This window comes from Schistocerca gregaria, chromosome 8 (assembly GCF_023897955.1).
Source record: "Schistocerca gregaria isolate iqSchGreg1 chromosome 8, iqSchGreg1.2, whole genome shotgun sequence".
Taxonomy (NCBI): domain Eukaryota; kingdom Metazoa; phylum Arthropoda; class Insecta; order Orthoptera; family Acrididae; genus Schistocerca; species Schistocerca gregaria.
The window spans coordinates 380,736,349-380,759,799 of record NC_064927.1 but is presented as its reverse complement, the minus strand read 5'-3'; the positions used below and the strand labels follow the sequence as shown (position 1 = coordinate 380,759,799).

The following is a 23,451-nucleotide window of genomic DNA, read 5'->3' as shown; positions in this document are numbered from 1 at the left end:
TGTGCAAAATTCTCTGCTTTCTCAGCAACTTCCTAACTTGTTTGTTGTACCAAGGTGGATTCTTTCCCTCCCCTATATTTTTGCTAGGCACATACTTCTCTAGTACATGGTGAACAATACCTTTAAATGCCGACCAAAGATGCTCAATATATTTGTGTCCCGCGCTGAATGCTTGGAGCTGACTATGAAGATATTCATTAATGAGTCGTTCCCAAACAAGAAAACTCTAAGCTGTTTCTTTGCTTTTTTTCCAGTTTTTTGCTCTTGAACTACGTGTCGTACAATGATACTTTTGTGTAGGTACATTAAATAGTATATGTCTATACTGTCTGGGAAATACGTCGCGAATAAAGATAGTGCCAAAAAAGTAATAAATGCGTTTTTCGCATATCTCATAGTTTGTCATATCCTCTGAACTATGATAGATGGGTGGTCGTTACCTCCACAGCGATTGTTGTCTGGCAGCGGTGGATATGTGGTTGAAATCAGTCCAGAGGTTTAGGAGTAGACATGGAAAACACACACACACACACACACACACACACACACACACACACACGCAGAGAGAGAGAGAGAGAGAGAGAGAGAGAGAGAGGGTGGGTAACGGCTAGCAGCGCATATGTAACAGCTCTCCAGATTTTAATTAAACAGTTAAAATACACTGATGAGCCAAAGAAACTTTTACACGTGCTTAACATCGTGTAGGGCCCCGCGAGCAAGCAAAAGTGCCAGAACACGAAGTGGCATGGACTCGAGTAATGTGTGAAGGTACTGGGGGAAATTGACACCATGAATCTTGCAGGGCTGTCCATAAATCCGTTAAGAGTACGAGGGTCTGGAGATCTCTTCTGAACGGTACGCTGCAAGGCGTCCCAAATATGATCAGTAATGTTCATATCTGGGAGTTGGTTGCCAGCGGAAATGCTTAGATTCAGAAGAGTGTTCCTGGAACCACTCTGTAGCAATATTGGACGTGTGGGGTGTCTCATTGTCCTGCTGTTACTGCCCAAGTCGGTCGAAATGCACAATGGACATTAATGGATGCAGGTGATCAGACAGGATCCTCACGTACGGTGTCACCTGTCAGAGTCGTATCTGGACCCCATTTCACTCCAACTGCACGCGCCCCACACCATTACAGAGCCTTCACCAGCCTGAACAGTCCCCTGCTGACGTATACGTTCCATGGATTTATGAGGTTGTCTCCTTACCCATACACGTCCATCCACTCGAAATAATTTGAAACGAGACTCGTACGACGAGGCAACACGGTGTTGAAGGGTCCAGGCGAGCGTAAAGCTTTGTGTCGTGCAGGTACACGAGTGTGCCCTCGGCTTCGACAGCCAATATCGACGTTGTTTCGTTGAATGATTCGCATGCTGATATTGGTTGATGGCCCAGCATTGAAATCTGCAGCAATTTGCGGAATGGTTGCACTTCTGTCATGTTGAACGATTCTCTTTAGTCGTCGCTGGTCCCTTTCTTGCAAGATCTTTTTCCGGTCACAGCGATGTCGGAGATATGATGTTTCACGGGATTCCTGATATTCACAGTGCACCTGTAAAATGGTCTTACTGGAAAATATCCTCTTTATCGCTGCCTCGGAGATGCTAGACCCCACCGTTCGTGCGCCAGCTATAATACCACGTTCGACTTCACTTACATTTTGATAACCTGCGATTGTAACAGCAGTAACCTATCTAACAACTGTGCCAAACACTTATTGTCTTGTATAGGTGTTGCCGACCGCAGCGCCGTATTCTGCCTGTTTACATCTCTCTGTATCTGAATATGAATGTCTATACTAGTTTCTTTGGCGCTTCATTGTATGTTAATAGGAAGAAAAGCGATGATCAGGAGCTTGGTGAGATATTTGTAATGTGTGTACCCTTAAATACTGTGGGGATGATGGTGCTGTGGGCTCCTTGAAGCATTTTCTAGGCGAGGTATATGGATGCAGATGCGACTGCAGACGAAGTGATATGAAAGAGGATTAGAGGTGTGCATTGAGAAGGATCGAGAGCCAGCTACGGATAACTTAAACTGGAACTATCACATAGATAATGTTGTGGAGAAAGCAAACCGAAGACTCTGATGTATTGGTAGACCACTTAGATAATGCAACAGATCTTCTAAAGAGACTGCTTACACTACGCTTGTCTGCCCTCTTCTGGAGTATTGCTATGCGATGTGGGATGCGCATCAGATGGAATTCACTAAGTTCAAAGAAATCTCGTTTTCTATTCTCTCGAAACAGGGGAGTGAGTGTCGCGGATATGATACGCCAATTCGTGTGGCAATCATTAAAACAAAGGTGTTGCCGGGTGCAGCAGAATCTTATTATGAAATTTTAATCACCAATTTTGTCCTCAGAGTATGAAAATATTTTATTGGCCCCAACTTACATAGCGAGGAATGATCATCATAATAAAATAAGAGAAATCAGAGCTCCCACGGAAAGATTGAAATGTTCGTTTTTCCCGCTCGCTGTTAGAGAGTGGCACGGTAGAGAAATAGCTTGAAGGTCATTCGATGCTCCATCTACCAGGCACTTAATTGTGAAATGTAGAGAAATCATGAAGATGTAGAATTAAGTTAACAATCAGGTTTCAAATGGTGTGAAAGAACGCCTTTACTCGGCACACACACACACACACACACACACACACACACACACACACACGACCCAAGCCAAAACTCAACGGTTATAATTTAATTGCAAATTTGAAAGCAAATTCCGCTAATAATATGTATATATCTAAAGACTTCTAGAGAAGAAGATTAACACATAGGAAGGAAGTGGTCGACGCATGCGAATCAGCTCTGTAATGAGCCAGTCGGATTCCGTTCTGTGATTACAGCCAAAGATGTGATTAATGTCCTGGAGCTCCGCACAGTCGCCATATGATGAACCCTATAGAGATGTAGGCGGTGGGGGCCGTGGTTAAATTTAAAGCTGGCAATGGTCCTCACAGACTGTATCGCTTCAAATGGCTCTGAGCACTATGGGACTTAACATCTATGGTCATCAGTCCCCTAGAACTTAGAACTACTTAAACCTAACTAACCTAAGGACAGCACACAACACCCAGCCATCAAGAGGCAGAGAAAATCCCTGACCCCGCCGGGAATCGAACCCGGGAACCCGGATGTGGGAAGCGAGAACGCTACCGCACGACCACGAGATGCGGGCGACTGTATCGCTATTTCTAGTCCAGGTTAAGATGCAGTTCAGGCTCATCTTTGCAGCATACCATTGGGCTTTCGATAAATGCGTAAGGATTCGCTTGCACTAGGTGCCTTTGGGTAGATGTTCAGTCTCCCACGCTTCGTTCCAGTCACTGTTAGTCGAGTTTCTAACCGCAGCAATTAGGCTTCTACGGAAATGCTTGGATCTTGTATGCCAGTCGTTCAAATGGTTCAAATGGCTCTGAGCACTATGGGACTCAACTGCTGTGGTCATCAGTCCCCTAGAACTTAGAACTACTTAAACCTAACTAACCTAAGGACATCACACACATCCTTGCCCGAGGCAGGATTCGAACCTGTGACCGTAGCAGTCGCACGGTTCCGGACTGCGCGCCTAGAACCGCGAGACCACCGCGGCCTGCCTGTCAGTCGTCTTCGGGTCCTTAGCCAATTGGTCGTCATTTCGTTTCCCACAATCCCGGCATGGCCTTTCATTCACACAAATTAAATCCCCTTGCCGATTCGGTACAACTGCGATACAGCAGCAGCTTTTCGTTATGTAAAACCCGCCTTGGTTGTTACAAGGTCATCTCACCGTAGAGAAAGCTAGTCCGTTTGATGAAAAATAGACAGCTGCTACCGTCATACCATAACTTTGTATTCTGTTAACTGCTGGGAGTTCAGCCGAGTAAATTGACGCCGCTTTCGGAAGACTAAATTGTTCACTTTTGCTATTTTTAATATTAAAATAGGCAAAGCTGACGATGTCCTTGTATTTAGACCCGTCGGTATACAGGGTATTACAAAAAGGTACGGGCAAACTTTCAGGAAACATTCCTCACGCACAAATAAAGAAAAGACGTTATGTGGACATGTGTCCGGAAACGCTTAATTTCCATGTTAGAGCTCATTTTAGTTTCCTCCACCTACGCTTAATGGAGCACGTTATCATGATTTAATACGGGATTCTCTACCTGTGCTGCTAGAACATGTGCCTTTACAAGTACGACACAACATGTGGTTTATGCACGATGGAGCTGCTGGACATTTCAGTCGAAGTGTTCGTACGCTTCTCAACAACAGATTCGGTGACCGATGGATTGCTAGAGGCGGCCCAATTCCATGGCCTCCGCGCTCTCCCGATCTCAACCCTCTTGACTTTCATTTATGGGGGCATTTGAAAGCTCTTGTCTACGCAGCCCCGGTACCAAATGTAGAGACTCTTCGTGCTCGTATTGTGGACGGCTGTGACACAATACGCCATTCTCCAGGGCTGCATCAGCGCATCAGGGATTCCATGCGACGGAGGGTGGATGCATGTATCCTCGCTAACGGAGGACATTTTGAACATTTTCTGTAACAAAGTGTTTGAAGTCACGCTGGTACGTTCTGTTGCTGTGTGTTTCCATTCCATGATTAATGTTATTTGAAGAGAAGTAATAAAATGAGCTCTAACATGGAAAGTAAGCGTTTCCGACACATGCCCATATTTTCTTTCTTTGTGTGTGATGAATGTTTCCTGAAAGTTTGGCCGTACCTTTTTGTAACACTCTGTATACAAACATGGCAGCTCGCTATTTCCCGAGAAGGCTTTTTAAATATCTGTTATTGATTAATGGTTTCTCGGAGTAGTCTAGATCACAGTGTACGTCGAGTAGCTGGTTGATAAGTTTGTACACTTGCTCGAAGTAGGGTAACAGTTGCGTCCTCTGAATGTAATGTTCGTATCTGCTTACCGATGAAAATGTCTCCACAAGTCGTTGTGTTGATTTATGCATTCAATAACAAAAATTCAAATGGTTCAAATGGCTCTGAGCACTATGGGACTTAACATCTGTGGTCATCAGTCCCCTAGAACTTAGAACTATTTAAGCCTAACTAACCTACGGACATCACACACATCCATGCCCGGGGCAGGATTCGAACCTGCGACCGTAGCGGTCACGCTGTTCCGGACTGAAGCGCCTAGAACCGCACGGCCACAGCGGCCGGCCATTCAATGACGGTCGGTGTAGCATCTTACTGTAAGGTCGCAGATTTTGTTTGTTAATAGGAGTTTTGCCAATTTCCTTGCCATGTTGTTTGTGATATTTAGTTTTGTACATCTGACACTAAGTAACACCTATAGAAGCTGTGTGCTCTACGCACGGTCTGAAGGGCGAAGCTTCGTATTTTGAGGCAGCGGGCCTCTGCCGTGCTGTTAATGAGGCGAGGTCACGGCGAGTAGGCGGGGCTTTGCACTGTGGCAGCTGGTAGGGCCCTGTTGCTCCTGGATGAGGGTTGAGGGAAGAGGGCTGAGAACTGAGGGCTGAGCGTTTCCACAGACCGCAGAGCGCCCTGGGCCCGCCCATAACAAGCCACTTTGCAGCAGTCAGCCTCTGCAAGAAAACACGCCATTTTGTGAGAGACTAGGGGCGTGCCTCCTGGACGTATGATGTTAGAGGGCGTGCACTGTAAAGCATTAAACACTCTCACGGTGAAAGAGCAGGGCAGACTATCACAGGATACACCGGATGCTTATTGTTACATTGACGCACACTGTGGAGGATGCTGTTTTAAGCTCTCGACTATCTGTTTATTACATCTGTATTACTAAACGGCTGACATATCACCCTGTCTAAGTTGTAGGTTTCCTGTCTAATGGCGTCTGAATGCAACAAAAACTTGATTTTCAATATTTCGTGTAGTTATTGACTGAATTTATTCAAAATTCTATCGTAATATGCTCATTAAGAGGTATAATCTTACGTAAAAGCTTTAAAGCAATAAACCAGTGTTAAATTTAGAATGTATTCATCCAGTGTGTTGAAAGGCAGTATTCATGTGACTGTCACATTGGTCTATGATTACTGAATTAAAAAAAATAGCGTGAGATACTATTGATACAATTATCAATCTAATATCTTAGCTTTTATAACTTACTACTTCTGTGATAAATCCTAAAATTAATTATTTGACGCTAGGCACTATTTGCTAAAAAATTACATGAACACATATTGTCCAGTCACATCAATGTGGCCACCTGGCAAACACCACTTTCGGCGGTGCAAGACATGCATTAAAAGAGTCAGTGAAGTTGTGGAAGGTATTCACAGGGATTTAGAACCATCAATATGTGTTCTTTGAGCCATTTTCAACACACAGTCACCATTAGCACCTATGAAAACGTCTGCACACTAACTCGCTGCACTGTTCTCTGACATACACCAACACACATCTGCGTATGTGGACTGCTGCCAGCACCACCGTGCGACGACCTCAGGTCAAATGCACCGCATGGTCATAACCCGAGGTGATTTATACCCGCAAACTGGACACCAGAGCGTTGTTTCACCATGTAACAGCATTATCCTTAATTTAAGGTCCGAAAAAAGTGACACATAAAGGAACTGTGGCAGATGCAAAGATTGAGAGTTTTTCACAGCAAAGATTGAGAGAGTGGTTTTCACAGGGTATAACAATGCCTTAAGATTAATTCAAAAACTCTTACTTGATCTCCTGATGCACTCCAGCCATTGTAGAAGCATTGCCTTATCCGTGTCCTCGTTATACTTTTACGTCCAGACTATAAGGTATTAAAAATAGATGTAATGTACATATACAAACTAATGATTACAATTTCAGAAGAACTGGATGATTTACTAAAAAAAAAGAGAGTTCACAAATTGAGCAAGTCAATAACGTGTTGGTCCAACTCTGGATCTTATGCAAGCAGTTATTCGGCGTGACATTGACTGGTAGAGTTGCTGGATGTCATGTTGAGGGATATCGTACCGAATTCTGTCCAAATGGCACGGTAGATCGTCAAAATCCAGAGCTGGTTGCAGGACCGTGTCCGTAATGCTCCAAGTCTTCTCAGTTGGGGAGAGATGCGGTGAACTTGGTGTCCATGGCATGGTTCTACAACCAAGAAGACAAGCAGAAGATACTCTCCTCGTGTGAGTCGGTGTTATTTTACCCAGGATGACTTCCCATGAAGGGTAACAAATGGGGCGTCCAATATCATCGACGTAATGGTGTGCTGTAAGGGTACCACGGACAAGAAGATCCAAAGAAGAGCGGCGCGTTTGGTCACAGGGTTATTTGGTAACCGTGATAGCGTTACGGAGATGTTTAGCAAACTCAAGTGGCAGACTCTGCAAGAGAGGCGCTCTGCATCGCGCTGTAGCTTGCTCGCCAGGCTTCGAGAGGGTGCGTTTCTGGATGAGGTATCGAATATATTGCTTCCCCCTACTTATACGTCCCGAGGAGATCACGAATGTAAAATTAGAGAGATTAGAGCGCGCACGGAGGCTTTCAGACAGTCGTTCTTCCCGCGAACCATACGCGACTGGAACAGGAAAGGGAGGTAATGACAGTGGCACGTAAAGTGCCCTCGGCCACACACCGTTGGGTGGCTTGCGGAGTATAAATGTAGATGTAGATGTAGAATTGAAGGGTTCCTGCTATGAAATGAAGTGGCACCCCAGACAATCACTCCTGGTTGTTGGTCCGTAAGGCGGGGCACAGTCGTGTTGGTAGCCCATCACAGTCCACTGCGCTGACCGGAGTGGCCGAGCGGTTCTAGGCGCTACAGTCTGGAACCACGCGACCGCTACGGTCGGAGGTTCGAATCCTGCCTCGGGCATGGATGTGTGTGATGTCCTTAGGTTAGGTAGGTTTAAGTAGTTCTAAGTTCTAGGTGACTGATGACCTCAGATGTGAAGTCCCATAGTGCTCAGCGCCATTTGAACCATTTTTGAACAGTCCACTGCATATCGAGATACGTGTTCGCTCATTATTAGCGCTCAGTTCGAAGCGGGACTTGTCAGTGAAGGCAATTCTACTCCAACCAGTGAGATTCCGGGCTGGAGAAGTGTCTGGAGACGCCCCAGACAAAGTTGGGATACCAGTCTGACTGTCGCCTGTCCTACGGCCCGACAACAAGGAGTAATGGTCTTGTGCACCATTTCATTTCATAGCAGGATCCATTCAGTTGTCATCCACGGCACTCTCACAGCGCACCGATACGCTGACGATGTTCTGCGCCCCATTTTGTTCCCCTTCCTGGCAAGCAATCCTGGGCTCACATTTGGGCAAGATAACGCTCGTCATCACACGTGGATAGTGTCTTCTGATTGTCTTCTTGGTTGCCAAACTCTATCTTGGTCAGCAAGCTTCGAATCTCTCCGCAAATGAGATGGTTTGGAGTATTATGGACAGGACCCTTCAACCAGCTTCAGAATTCTGACGATATAACGTGCCAAGTGCACGGAATTTGGCACCGTAGCCATCAGGAGTACATCCAACAACTCTATCAGTCAATCCCAAGCCGAAAAACTACTTTCAAACGGGCCAACGAGTTATTGATTTGTTCAATTTATGAAGCTCTCTCTTGAATAAGTCATCCAATTTTTCCAAAATTGTAACCATTTGTTTGTCTTTACATTACATCTATCTGTTTCGTCCCCATTCGTATTATTGCTTCGTGGTGCGTCATACTTCTTTTTTTGTCTTAGAGTGTATTTTTTCAACTCGTACCAAGGAACTAACAACCGTTGTCACCTCCCGGAGATGGAGCCCAGTGTGGACTGCACCCCTGTAGCTAAGTCACTGGGTTTAATTTATGAAAAATAGCCTAACGTGCTGTCGACGACGAGGTCATTGGCGACAGACCACGAGCTCGGATTGACAAGAATATGGTAGGAATTGGTCTGGGCCGTTTTCAAAGGAATCGTTCTCGCATTTGCTCAAACGGTTTAGGAAAACCACAGGATACTTAAATCTGGATGGATCGACCGAGATTTGAACAGCCACCCTCTCGAATGTAACGGCTTTATCTCGCGATATACCGAACAGATACAGTACATAAATTAGGCGTTATATGTACCGGAAGGGGGACGTCATACCATCCTTACCTAGAGACCTGAGAAAAGTGAGAGTTCGTGGTATCGAGAGAGTACTCTCGTCTTGATTGGTTATTTTTGTACTCGAAAATTTTCAAGTGTCACTTTAACTCACGTCTGTACTTTATAGTAGGTTTCGTATCGTGTCCTACTGCGAATTTATTACGTTTAAGTTATCCAGGAAGTGATTTTCATTTAATAGTCAACAAAGTAAGAGTGTCACTTATTTCAAGTCAAGTGTCGTCCGTAGTGAGTGTTGTGTCAAAATTTTGTTCTTAGACGCAGATACTCGTTTGAATTCCGTTAATTACATGCTTGAGAGGTAAACTGAACTGTCTCTTGTCGCACCACCTACCCTCTCACTTTTAGAAATACAGAATATTAAACTGTTGCTTGATATTTTGAAGCCATTAAAACGTGTCACCAAAGGGATATAATGAGTGGAAAGATCTACTGGTCTGTAAGTTGCTATGGTAGAGGAATTGATATTCGGTGATGATATTTCTGCAACTATATGAGTGATAGAACTTGGTCACGAAACGCAAACATAATGCTAGTATGGCGTAGGGATCCCATGGTTGTGGAATCCAAGCATCAAGACGTACGTGTTGTAGAGCCAAAATGTATACCTGATGAGTTTACGGTCTCATTCATGCGTCAATCCTATTTGTACATGTAATAATTTGGAAATTACAGAGCTCTCAAAACGTGCTGTAATCACTGAAGTGGAGAAAATAGGGAACTTCCTTTGATGGCTCACTGAAAAAACCGACAAGCTGAGGAACACGATTGAAAAACTGCGTATGAGAACCGCACACGAGCGAGTGCCGTTTGATGACGGTGCATGGCATTGTAACCCGAGAGAACTATCGTTTTACAAGAAGTCAGTTCCAGTAGCTCCAATATAATCTTTATTTGCTTGTATTTCGAAATTTCTGCATAAAAACTTGCCTTTTTCGATTTACAATGCCATTTTCAAGTGGAGACATGGGTGTTGTGAATAGCGAAACTTATTTACGTCTTACGTATGATCAATAACGTTATTTTGGTAATTTACATTTTTACCTACGTCTAGATCGAGTTGACGATCATACGGTATCCAGGGTCCAACTGTGAGTTGTCTGTTGTGACTTCGTTTTTACAATGTGAAATTTTTCGTAATAATTGTAGGACAGCTATTTGCCCTTTTGTTATGTTTACAGATTTTTCATATTTGGGTTTCAGTGATGGGATGTTTGTAGCACAGATATAACTTGATTAACAAAATTTTTATACGTGTTAGCCGTGGTTTCATATGTTCATCCTTTCTTGTGATCGAAAATTTCAGTAAAATTTTCTAAGTAGGGCTTGTGTTTCAAGTTTGTTTATTAAGTCGTAAGGGAAATATCTCGTAAGTGTGTAAATCTCTAATTCTTCCAAAATATTCATAGTACGCCCTTCAAATAATCTGTGTACCACTTATACAATATTTTCAATGTGTTCTGCTTTGTGGTTTTCATTTTTAAGATGTAGGAAGCAAGGTTACTGCTTTCACGTGCTCTCGTATCTTCTTTTAATCTAACGTTAATGTTTCTTTCCGTTTGTCTGATGTAAAATTACGTACAATTTTCACAAGAAATTTTGCAGACTCCTGGGTTCGAATAATTTGAGCTTTTGGCTTTTCTTATCGCATTCCTGTTCTCAAATTACACTACTCAATAGCCATTTTGCGTGTGGTATGTGATACACACGCATCAAAAAAATTTTGCATCACCTCGGTTCCGAGAGTTTCGGAATCTGTTCAGAAAATTGGAATAGAGATCAACATAAACAACATTTCCACCCTTTTTATTCCTCGTGAAAACCATATATTGCATGTTGTACCACCATACAGCAGACCTTCAGAGGTGGTGATCCAGTTTGCTGTACACACCGGTACCTCTAATACCCCTTAGCACGTCCTCTTGCATTGATGAATGCCTGTATTCGTCGTGGCGTACTATCCACAAGTTCATCAAGGCACTGTTGGTCCAGATTGTCCCACTACTCATCGGCGATACGGCGTAGATCCCTCAGAGTGTTTGGTGGGTCACGTCGTCCATAAACAGCCCTTTTCAATCTATCCCAGACATGTTCGGCAGGGTTCATGTGTGGAGAACATGCTGGCTACTCTAGTCAAGCGATGGCGTTATCCTGAAGGAAGTCATTCACAAGATGAGCACGATAGGGACGCGAATTGACGTCCATGAAAACTAATGGCCCGCCAATACGCTGCCCATATGGTTGCACTATCGGTCGGAGGATGGCATTCACGTATCGGACAGCCGTTACGGCGCCTTCCATGACTTCCAGCTGCGTACGTCGGCCCCACATAATGCTACTCCAAAACATCAGGGAACCTCCACCTTTGTGCACTCGCTGCACAGTGGGTGTAAGGCGTTCAGCCTGAACGGGTTGCCTCCAAACACGTCTCCGACGACTCTCTGGTTGAAGGCACATGCGACACTCATCGGTGAAGAGAACGTGGTGTCAATCCTGACCGATCCATTCGGCGTGTTGTTGGGCCTATCTGTACCACGCTGAATGGTGTCGTGGTTGCAAATATGGACCTCGCCGTGGACCTCGGGAGTGAAGCTGCGCATCATGCAGCCTATTGCGCGCAGTTTGAGTAGTAGCACGATGTCCTGTGGCTGCACGAAAAGCATTATTCAATATGGTGGCGTTGCTGTCTAAATTACTCCGAGCCATAATCCGTAGGTAACGATCATCCACTGCAGTAGTAGCCCTTGGGCGGCCTGAGGAAGGCATGTCATCGACAGTTCCTATCTCTCTGTATCTCCTCCATGTCCGAACAACATCGCTTTGGTTCACTCAGAGACGCTTGGACACTTCCCTTGTTGAGAGTCCTTCCTGGCACAAAGTAACAACGAGGACGCTATCGAACCGCGGTACTGACCGTCTAGGCATGGTTGAACTACAGAAAACATGAGCCGTGTACCTTCTTCCACAGCCAACGTCTATATTCAGGAGTTCTGGGAACCGGGGTGACGCAAAACGTTTTTTGATGTGTGTATTAATTAGTACGTATTATGGTCCATAGAATCCGAATATACCTTTCAAAATCTTGTATCACGCAAGATTTTTGAACTTTTAAGGGACTTCTTTGTTTATTTTCGTATTTCGATGTTTACCGTTCTTTTGTGTGGATTGTCTGATTCTTTTATTTTTATTTATTTATTTTTACCGGGCTGCTAGTAGAACTAAAGGTCGTCACTAGATGGCAGGTGTGATAAAGAAGTGGCAAACACACTTTTTGAATACCAAAGAGGAATTGAGTTGAAAGTATGTCCTGAGCTGATTTAGACGTTCTAATGGCGTCATTTCCTAATACATGAAATAGTGTTGAGTTCTAAAGTTGGGATTATGTATTTATTGTTTGCTTTAATTCTGTCAATGTTCACCAGTACTGATGTGTATTCAGGAAATGTGATGTGATAGAGAAAATCTGATTTTACCATTGAATTCAGCACCTCAAATTACTTAAATCCACCCATTTACAAACTGCACACACACAAAAATGTTTAAATTTGTTTACTGGTGTAACTAGTAGTCCGAAATGCTAATTTTACATTTGTCTTATATGTAAACTTTCGTTCATTTTATTCATTATGTGCCCTAGACAATTTGTTGGCGTATATGTTGTTTATGTTTTAGTTGTCGGTCCTTTTTTCACTGTTGAATTCTCATGTATGGTTTCTATTTTAGGTTCCGTTTGTTGATTGTACATAGTGAGCACTACATCTACATGGAAACTCTGCAAATCACATTTAAGTGCCTGGCAGCGGGTTCATCGAACACCTTCACAATTCTCTATTAGTCCATTCTCGTATAGTGCGCGGGAAGAATGAACGCCTATATCTTTCCGTTGATTTCCCTTATTTTATCTTTGTGATCGTTCCTCCCTATGTAAGTCGGTCGCAACAAAGTATTTTCGCATTCGGAGGAGGAAGTTGGTGATTGGAATTTCGTGAGAAGATTCCGTTACAACGAAAAACGCCTTTCTTTTAATGATGTCCATCCGAAATCCTGTATCATTTCTGCGACACTCTCTCCCATATTTCGCGATAATACAAAACGTGCTGCCTTTCTTTGAACTTTTAGGTGTACTTCTTCAGTCCTATCTGGTAAGGATCCCACACTGCGCAGCAGTATTCTAAAAGAGGACAGACAAGCGTAGTGTAGGAAGTCTCCTTAGTAGATCGGTTACATTTTCTAAGTATCCTGCCAATGAAACGCAGTCTTTGGTTAGCCTACCACACAACATTTTCTATGTGTTCCTTCCAATTTAAATTGTTCGTAATTGTAATTCCTAGGTATTTGGTTGAATTTACGGCTTTTAGATTAGACTGATTTATCGTGTAACCGAAGTTTAACGCGTTCCTTTTAGCACTCATATGGATGACCTCACACTTTTCGTTATTTAAGGTCAACTGTCACTTTACGCACCATTTCGATGTTTCTTCTAAAACGTTTTGCAGTTTGTTTTGATCTTCTGGTGACTTTATTAGTCGATAAACTACAGCGTCATCTGCAAACAACCGAAGACGGGTGCTCAGATTGTCTCCCAAATCGTGTATATACACTCCTGGAAATGGAAAAAAGAGCACATTGACACCGGTGTGTCAGACCCACCATACTTGCTCCGGACACTGCGAGAGGGCTGTACAAGCAATGATCACACGCACGGCACAGCGGACACACCAGGAACCGCGGTGTTGGCCATCGAATGGCGCTAGCTGCGCAGCATTTGTGCACCGCCGCCGTCAGTATCAGCCAGTTTGCCGTGGCATACGGAGCTCCATCGCAGTCTTTAACACTGGTAGCATGCCGCGACAGCGTGGACGTGAACCGAATGTGCAGTTGACGGACTTTGAGCGAGGGCGTATAGTGGGCATGCGGGAGGCCGGGTGGACGTACCGCCGAATTGCTCAACACGTGGGGCGTGAGGTCTCCACAGTACATCGATGTTGTCGCCAGTGGTCGGCGGAAGGTGCACGTGCCCGTCGACCTGGGACCGGACCGCAGCGACGCACGGATGCACGCCAAGACCGTAGGATCCTACGCAGTGCCGTATGGAACCGCACCGCCACTTCCCACGAAATTAGGGACACTGTTGCTCCTGGGGTATCGGCAAGGACCATTCGCAACCGTCTCCATGAAGCTGGGCTACGGTCCCGCACACCGTTAGGCCGTCTTCCGCTCACGCCCCAACATCGTGCAGCCCGCCTCCAGTGGTGTCGCGACAGGCGTGAATGGAGGGACGAATGGAGACTGTCGTCTTCAGCGATGAGAGTCGCTTCTGCCTTGGTGCCAATGATGGTCGTATGCGTGTTTGGCGCCGTGCAGGTGAGCGCTACAATCAGGACTGCATACGACCGAGGCACACAGGGCCAACACCTGGCATCATGGTGTGGGGAGCGATCTCCTACACTGGCGGTACACCTCTGGTAATCGTCGAGGGGACACTGAATAGTGCACGGTACATCCAAACCGTCATCGAACCCATCGTTCTACCATTCCTAGACCGGCAAGGGAACTTGCTGTTACAACAGGACAATGCACGTCCGCATGTATCCCGTGCCACCCAACGTGCTCTAGAAGGTGTAAGTCAACTACCCTGGCCAGCAAGATCTCCGGATCTGTCCCCCATTGAGCATGTTTGTGACTGGATGAAGCGTCGTCTCACGCGGTCTGCACGTCCAGCACGAACGCTGGTCCAACTGAGGCGCCAGGTGGAAATGGCATGGCAAGCCGTTCCACAGGACTACATCCAGCATCTCTACGATCGTCTCCATGGGAGAATAGCAGCCTGCATTGCTGCGATAGGTGGATATACACTGTACTAGTGCCGACATTGTGCATGCTCTGTTGACTGTGTCTATGTGCCTGTGGTTCTGTCAATGTGATCATGTGATGTATCTGACCCCAGGAATGTGTCAATAAAGTTTCCCCTTCCTGGGACAATGAATTCACGGTGTTCTTATTTCAATTTCCAGGAGTGTAGATAGTGAACAGCAAAGAGCGTATAACACTATCTTGGGGAACGCCTGAAATCACTTCTGTTTTACTCGATGACTTTCCGTCAATTACTACGAACTGTGACCTCTCTGACAGGAAATCGCAAATCCAGTCACATAACTGAGACGATATTCCATAAGCACCCAATTTCACTACGAGCCGCTTGTGTGGTACAGTGTCAAAATCCTTCAGGAAATCGAGCAATACGGAGTCGATCTGAAACCCCATGTCAATAACATTCAGCACTTCATGTGAATTAGGAGCTAGTTGTGTTCCACAAGAACGTTGTTTTCTAAACCCATGTTGACTATGTGTCAGTAGACCGTTTTCTTCCAGGTAATTAAAAAAGAAATGGTTCTAATGGCTCTGAGCACTATGGGACTTAACTACTGAGATCATCAGACCCCTAGAACTTAGAACTACTTCAACCTAACTAACCTAAGGACATCACACACATCCATGCCCGAGGCAGGATTCGAACCTGCGACCGTAGCGGTCGCGCGGGTCCAGACTGTAGTGCCTAGAACCGCTCGGCCACCCCGGCCGGCCGAGGTAATTCATTATGTTCGAACACAATATATGTTCTAAAATCCTGCTGCATATCGACGTTAACGATATGGGCCTGTAATTTAGTGGATTACTCCTGCTACCTTTCTTGGATATTGGTGTGACTTGTGCAGCTTTCCAGACTTTGGGTACGTATCTTTCGGCGAGCGAACGGTTGTATATGATTGTTAAGTAGCACTACATACGGGCGGAAATAATTTTTCTGTGCTATGTATTGTAGTGTTTTTTTTTTTTTGTGTATTGGATGCTGATATATGAGCAAATTTACCGTTCTGTTGATCCCTGTTGCGCATTCTCTTGTGTTCGCTTCGGTGCAAAAGGGGCTTAATATTGGAAATGGTTACTTTCAACAAAAGATGATTAGGGACCCTAGGTGGGTCAGCCCAATGTAGGGGGGGGGGGGGGGTTAACAAGTATGCTTTTACTTGTTCACTTTGCCTACTGCATCGGGTCGTTGGCTCTGGCTCAAGGCCAGTTATGAGACGCAACCTATTAATTAAAACTGCCCCTTCACTAATTTTGATTAATATTTAATAACTAAATAGTGTTCAGGGAACTGATCACTACTAAACAAACAAGGATAGCATTGAACACATTGATTGAACAACAATCTTCCGAAGATCAAACTGAACAATGACATGCATTTATAAATGATAAAATTAAGCTAGTAATGGCAATGGCCCTTAAGTTCCAAAACTAACTCTTAAGATCGGATAACACATCTGTACTTGTTATTTTCTACTCCCTCCCCTTTTCAGACGGCATAAAATACGTCAGACAAACCTACTGCAATTATCAAATTCTCAATAAGAGCGTGGCTGGAAAACTGAGCTCTGGTAATCACAGGCGTGCCTAATATCGGATTAAATGCCGAAACTGAGCATCACGTTACCAAATGCAGCACCGAGGACAGGTCAGCAAGCTGGCGTTGGCGTCTGCGTCGTCGTGGAGCCTCAATTGCAACAAAATGAATTTATTTTCGCCAACAGGCTTCCTGTTCGTAAACTCCTATTCAAAACCTAATTCTGCTTTCTTCCCAATCGTCTCGCACTCGTTAAGACGGGACTCCACGAGCCCAAAGGCGAAATCCAGTAACGTCTTTAATAAAGTGTGGCTCAAGGAAATTGCTCTGCTCCTGTCTGCTTCCTGTGAGACAGTGTTCCCAACCGTAATTAGCGGAATCAGCCTTTCTCTAACAGTAAAACATGACAGATCCCCTAACTGAATACTAGATTCAGTTGCAACTGGCAGACTTATTCAAAGTCCTGCGCAACACAATGAAAAGAATTTACTCTCCTACAGCAGAGCCGAAAGCACGACGTCCGCTCGCTACAGGAGCTAAGACGCTTCTCCTCGATAGCAGCTCCAAAAGCTTCGCTCTGCAAAAATCAGCACCCCCACGCTAGTTTCCGAGCTGGCCAATCCCGTGGCTCTAGACCAGCACAGTTCGCTCCCACTGTTATTTCCTGGCTTCTTCCAGCTAATTAAAACATTCTGCGCCTTACTGCGCCTAGAATGTTCTGGAACAAACTGAAACTTCGTTCAAAATTGAGCCCACCAATCGTGTCTCTCTGTTCGCCCTCGCGCAGGAAAAGGTCATTTCACTAGCTTAATCGCGTTTCTTAGAAAGCCCCAGAAAACGTTAAGATTCGTGGGAAGGCTCCCTTAGGCGCCAGCTCATCTCGACATAGTAGCATCGGCGTAACGTCCAGCGCCAACGAGGCGCCGTCCCTCAAAGGTCCCTCAAGGCCTCCCTGCTCCGGCGGCGCGTCTCCCACAGTGAGACACTTTCGCATGCCGACTCGTAATAGTCGGTTGTAAACTTCCGCACCCCACTGCCCTGCCTTTGAGCAGTGCCGCTCGTCCGCTCAGCCAAACTCCGTGAAAATATGACCCGAACCCTGACTTCATGCAAAATGCGAATTTCTTAAAGTTAATACGCGTCTTATGCCGTCTGATACTCCCTATATTAATTTCAATAGGCTAGTTGCCTAATAAATAACATAATAACCGATATCTGACTCGTCTTTGCAACAATTATTATATTACAATAAGGTGCAAAATACTGCTACCCTACAATATGAAACAAAGGCTGCAGGAGAGAAGAGGTGTTTCTAGACAAAGTATCTATAATTCTCTTTCGGTGGTTTGAGTACTGTACTTTTTTTACGACACTATTCACGAGAATAAGTATCGACTCTTTTCGTTCGATACTGTGTCGTACACCCACGGCCAGCTACTTTCTAGAAGTGTGTACATGTAGGTCGCCGGCGGCGCGACGCGACCGCTGGCGCGGAGCGGTGGTCGACCGCGCTCTCGTATCGACGCTGCGGACCTGACCTAGGCAGCAGGCAGGGCCGCGCGCTGTCTGGCGCAGCGTCGCGCCGGCGCGGCGTCGCGGCGCCGAAGGCCGTCCTGTTGCGTGGCCGCGCCTGGAACTGGCCCCCTGGCGTGACCGCTTAGCCGCCAGGGCGCCGCCCCCTTCGACAGGCGCGCGCAGGGCTTCCATTACCTCCAAAAGAGGGCATCTGTTCTGCGTTACCAAAACTCTGCACACAGAAAGAAACTGTGAGTTCAAGCAGCCCACGATGTACGGGATGAAGAGCCTATAACGGCTTCACCTACATCTACGCAATTACGCTGCTATTCACAATACAGTGCCTGACAGACGGTACAATGAACCACAGTCAAGTTGTCTCTCTACCGTTCCACTCTCGAACGGCACACGAGGAAAACGAGCATTTAAAATTTTCTGTGCGCTCCCCGATTTCTCTTATTTTACCGTGATGATTACAGATGGGTCGAACTCGTTCATTCCCGTGAACTACTGTCGGTTCTATCGACGATGCTGCAGACGGTGAACTCCACCTTAATCTCGGAAGCAAGACTGGCAGCCTTTACCATTACTGCTAGCCACCCGAAACTAGACAGAATCTGCTCTGATCCAGAACAACACACGTCATTGGTACTGACACGAGCGACCACCTGCAGTTGGCTGCACCCTTTACTCTTCATGGCCTCCGGAAGCACCCTTTCCACATCCGGAATGACTCCACCCGGAATACACACTGAGTGCACACTGGCTTCCTTCCCCTCCTTGGCAGCCATCTTGCTAAGGGGCCCCATTACGCGCCTAACGTTGGAGCTCGCGACTACCAGCAAACCCTTCCTCTGTGAATGCCCAGACCTTGCGGGCCGCCCGCATCTCGTGGTCGTGCGGTAGCGTTCTCGCTTCCCACGCCCGGGTTCCCGGGTTCGATTCCCGGCGGGGTCAGGGATTTTCTCTGCCTCGTGATGGCTGGGTGTTGTGTGATGTCCTTACGTTAGTTAGGTTTAAGAAGTTCTAAGTTCTAGGGGACTGATGACCATAAATGTTAAGTCCCATAGTGCTCAGAGCCATTTGAACCTTGCGAACTAGAAGCTTCCCATGGAACAGGGTGGACGACTGCATCCAGCTCAGAGACATCGTCAGCTAAAGATAACGCCCGAAACCTGTTCGTCAAACGAAACGCGGAGGCCCATAGCTCGGCCCTTGGAAAGTTTTTCGCAACGTGCCAGACTTTGGAATGATCTCCCACTCGGCCAAGGGTGAGGGGTCAACCTCAGTGCGGGCAGTACCCGGGGTGGTGGCAGCAGTGGACTGATCAGAGGACAAGAGGACAAGTGGGACGTGCTCGACGTCCCTCGCATCCCTGCGTTCGATCCCCCGCAGTGACGCCCCTTGGCAGCAGCCTCAAGCTGAGTGACGGAAGCCAACGCAGCCTGGAGCTGTGAGCGAAGGGTCGCCAACTGAGCTCGCATGTGTTCACAACAATCACAGTTCTTATCCATTACTGCAGTCGCTCGTGTTTGAAGCTCTTAAAATTATGTAACAAACGAACAGTGTACTCGCCTTATTAGCAACGGGAAATAGAAGTGGTCTCTCACTGATGGTCTAACTGACACTGAGCTGTTCTAACCAAACAAACAAAAGCCTGGACGATACGAGGGTCGATAGCAACGGCGGTACTCTACACTACACTGTAATTTAAATAAAAGGTTGTGCATAGTAAGCTCTCAAACATGCAACAAATTACAAAACTAAACTAGTAACTACACAGATAACTGAAAATAAGTTGCTCCTCTTTGAAGCTCGTAAAAATAAGTAACAAGCGAGCGGTGTACTCGCCTTATTAGTAGCAGGAACTCACGGTGCGCTCTCGCTGACGGTCTAACCGACCTCAGATAACAACATCGGTTTTATGACCGTGTTATACAATTCTGCTATGGTCTTCTCAACATCAGAATGTGGCGTTTTGGCTAACATATCTTGTCAACCAGATCATTAGAGAAAGTCGAAAGCCAATAGATTGGCAACAGTAGATGGCTTCAGATGCAAGACAAGAAAACGGAGTGTGGAATACCGTACACGTACCGCCGTGCTGTAAGGTTGTCTCGGATGACAACCAAAGGGGTCCTGCTATGGGATGGAATGACACCCCAGAACAATCACAACCGGCTGTTGGGCCGCAGTGCTGGCGGCAGTCAGATTGGTATACCACCACAGTCTAGGTGTCTCCAGACACGTCTTCTGCCTGGAATCTCATTGACTGGACTAGAATTGTCTTCAATGATGAGTTCCGGTTTGAAATGAGCCCCGATGTCCTGCGAAGACGCGTCTGGAGACAACCTGGACAGTGGTGGGATGCCAAGCTGACTGTCGGCCGCCATACGGTCCTGCAACCAGGGGTGCCACTCCACTTCATTGCAAGATTCGTTTGGTTGTCATCTGTGGCACCCTTACAGCACAGCGGTACGACGACGATACTCTACGCCGTGCTTTCTTGTCCTCATGGGAAACCATCCTGGACTTACATTTCAGTAAGTTAACGCCCGCCTGCACACGTCGGGAGATTTTACTGCTTGCCAAACCCTACCTTGGGCAGCAACGTCGCTGCATCTCTCCTCAATGGATAGGGTTATTCCAGAATGTTCTGAAAAAATGCAAATTATTATAAATACCAACACTTGGCGCCAAAGAACTCTTTGTCGTATTCCTCATTTATCTGAGAGACAAAATTTGCGCTATATTCTGTTGTTATACACTTCTTGTTATGCAATTGGTTTCGAGAATGAAAAGAGGTACTGTAAAATGATGGACTAAGAAATGCTGTTTAACTATGTTTCCACCCGCGTACCTCAATAAATTCTGAAAAAGATCGATTGCCAGTTTTCTCATTCGCTATAAAAACAACCCAGGACCCCAAGAATCCCCCTGAAGGCAACGAGTGCCACAAACGGATTCGAAAGGTGAGTATTTAATTTTCTACATTGATGTGATGCTCTTCTCCGTGTCAAAAATGGTTCAAATGGCTCTAAGCCCTAAGGGGCTTAACATCTGAGGTCATCAGTCCCCTAGACTTAGAACTACTTAAACCTAACTAACCTAAGGACATCACACACATCCATGCCCGAGGCAGGATTCGAACCTGCGACCGTAGCAGCAGCGCGGTTCCAGACTGAAGCGCCTAGAACCGCTCGTCCACAGCAGCCGGCTCTTTTCAGTGTCCATAAATGTAAAAAATCTTAGATTATATACTGAGGGAGTGTATAAGAGTCAACGGTTGAACTGACTTCATTTAAACTACTGGTTAAGGACCCATTTCACACATGAGCTACAAGTGGCAGACGACCAGAAAGCGTCTCTCTTCAGTATCGTTTCGCACTAAGGAACAAGGAAACCAATCTGAACTGAAAACCGTTTCATACACTCCGTGCCATCTTCGTATAATTTAGCATTTCAAGAACAAGTCACGCTATGGACATTGCCATTTTTGTAAATGAAAGTAAAGGATCACAAGATTCTCCGCATTAATCACTGATATCATTATCGAGTAAAGGTTACACAAATTTGCATGTAGGTACTTAATATCTAGAGAAATAACATTCCATTTAAAAATCACTCCAATATGTTGAATAATTAGCATGTATCCATCCATTCGCGGTGTCAGGCCCAATGCTATTAAACAGCATTGCTGTGTCTTGCAAGAGTTTGATGTGTTAAAAGAACGAGTCTATTCCATGTAATGCGTGCATGTCCAGCCTAGACGACCACGAGACACGCCAAGTACTCAAAATATTCTCTCCTCGCGTGCAGTGAAATGCACCGACAATTTCCTGACGAACTGATGCCGTCTGGCGATATGTGGGAATACCCAGCTTACGTCACTCAGTAATCAGCCAAGTCACGGACAGCTACCAGATGTTTGCAAGGGAAGCACGAGTATATCATGATGCCCTTAAGGGTCGCGTTTTTTGCGGGCTTACCAATTCGTAAAAACATTGCAATCCCTTTTTGCTGGAGCTGTCATCTATCCTCTTCACTCTCGTTTGACAAGTCGTAATCGTTGCAACAAAGCTTGTTCTTGTTGACCACTTCTAAATTAAAACATATTATATAGATATTTATGCTTTGCTTATTTGCTGATTTGTGTTAATTTTTTTGGCTCTTAAAAAAGTTGTTATAAGTAACTTTCCGATTTGCGCCATTAGCATAAATCTACGTTTGTAACCTCCAGACCACTTAAAATGCGCGGCAGAGGGTACTTCGAATCAATATTATCGGTTTTTTAACCTAAACTGTTTACTGAGTGAGGGAAAAATTACAGGGTGAACTGGAAGTCCACCGACAAACTTTCGGTGGTTGTTCAGGGTTACCATCTGATTATTTTGTTATATATTATTAATGACTGAAGCGATTTCACAACTTTGCTGTGGCTATATTATTTACAATGAAATGAATGCCCCTAGCTGCATACAGGCGTTGATACGTCAACGGGGACAGTTGAAAATGTGTGCCCTGACCGGGACTCGAACTCGAGATCTCCTTCTTACGTGGCAGACGCTCTATCCATCTGAACCACCGAGGACACATAGGATAGTGCGACTGCAGGGACTTATATCCAGCATGCCTCCCGTGAGACCCACATTCCCAACTTATTGTCCCGCACTGAATTCCTAGTGCCCCCCGCCCATTATACTCATTACTCGCGGCTTGTTGCGATTCCCGTAAGAGTTCTGGCATTGTTTGTGCATCAGCACAGAAGAAGATAGTTAAGGCTCACAGGCCTGTGTCCTCGGTGGCTCAGATGGAAGCCGGCACGGTAGCTCAGCGTGTTCGGTCAGAGGGTTAGCTACCCTCTGTAAGAAAAAACTGAGTGAATGGATCAACGAAGAACCTAAATGGGTGTTGTCAGACGTCCGCCCAGAACAAATTCAGCGAACAGTATAGAACAAAACTAGATAAAAAAGATGGATAGAGCGTGTGCCATGTAAGCAGGAGCTCCCGGGTTCGAGTCCCAGTCGGAGCACACATTTTCAACTGTCCCCCATTGACTTATATCAACGCCTGTATGCAGCTAGGACCATTCATTTCATTGTAATTTCATTCCAACGAGCTGCATGGTCACCGATGGTATCTGTTATATAGCTATATTACGTGACATATTTTCACAACGCTTTACATACACTCCAAAAGTTTATTTAAGCATATTACAAGTACTATTTCCATACGTGAGGTTCAGCAGCCGTAAAATATTTTATAAAATGCATTTTAACTGTCACCTGTTTCTTTGCCCCATTAATCATCCACTACCGGTTTCGTTTACTAACTATCATCCAGGACGTACGGTACAACAGACTAATTAAAAGCATCTCATGTTCCTTTGAATTTCGATATTGCTCAGCTTCAAAGGAATATGATACGCTTTTAACT

At 45.5% G+C, this 23,451-nt stretch overlaps 1 protein-coding gene across 2 annotated transcripts in view; it reads left to right on the top strand.

Moving 5' to 3' along the window:
* Nucleotides 1-23,451, top strand: part of LOC126284612 (solute carrier family 35 member G1) — a 461,728-nt gene that overhangs the window by 48,934 nt on the left and 389,343 nt on the right. The window lies entirely within an intron of this gene.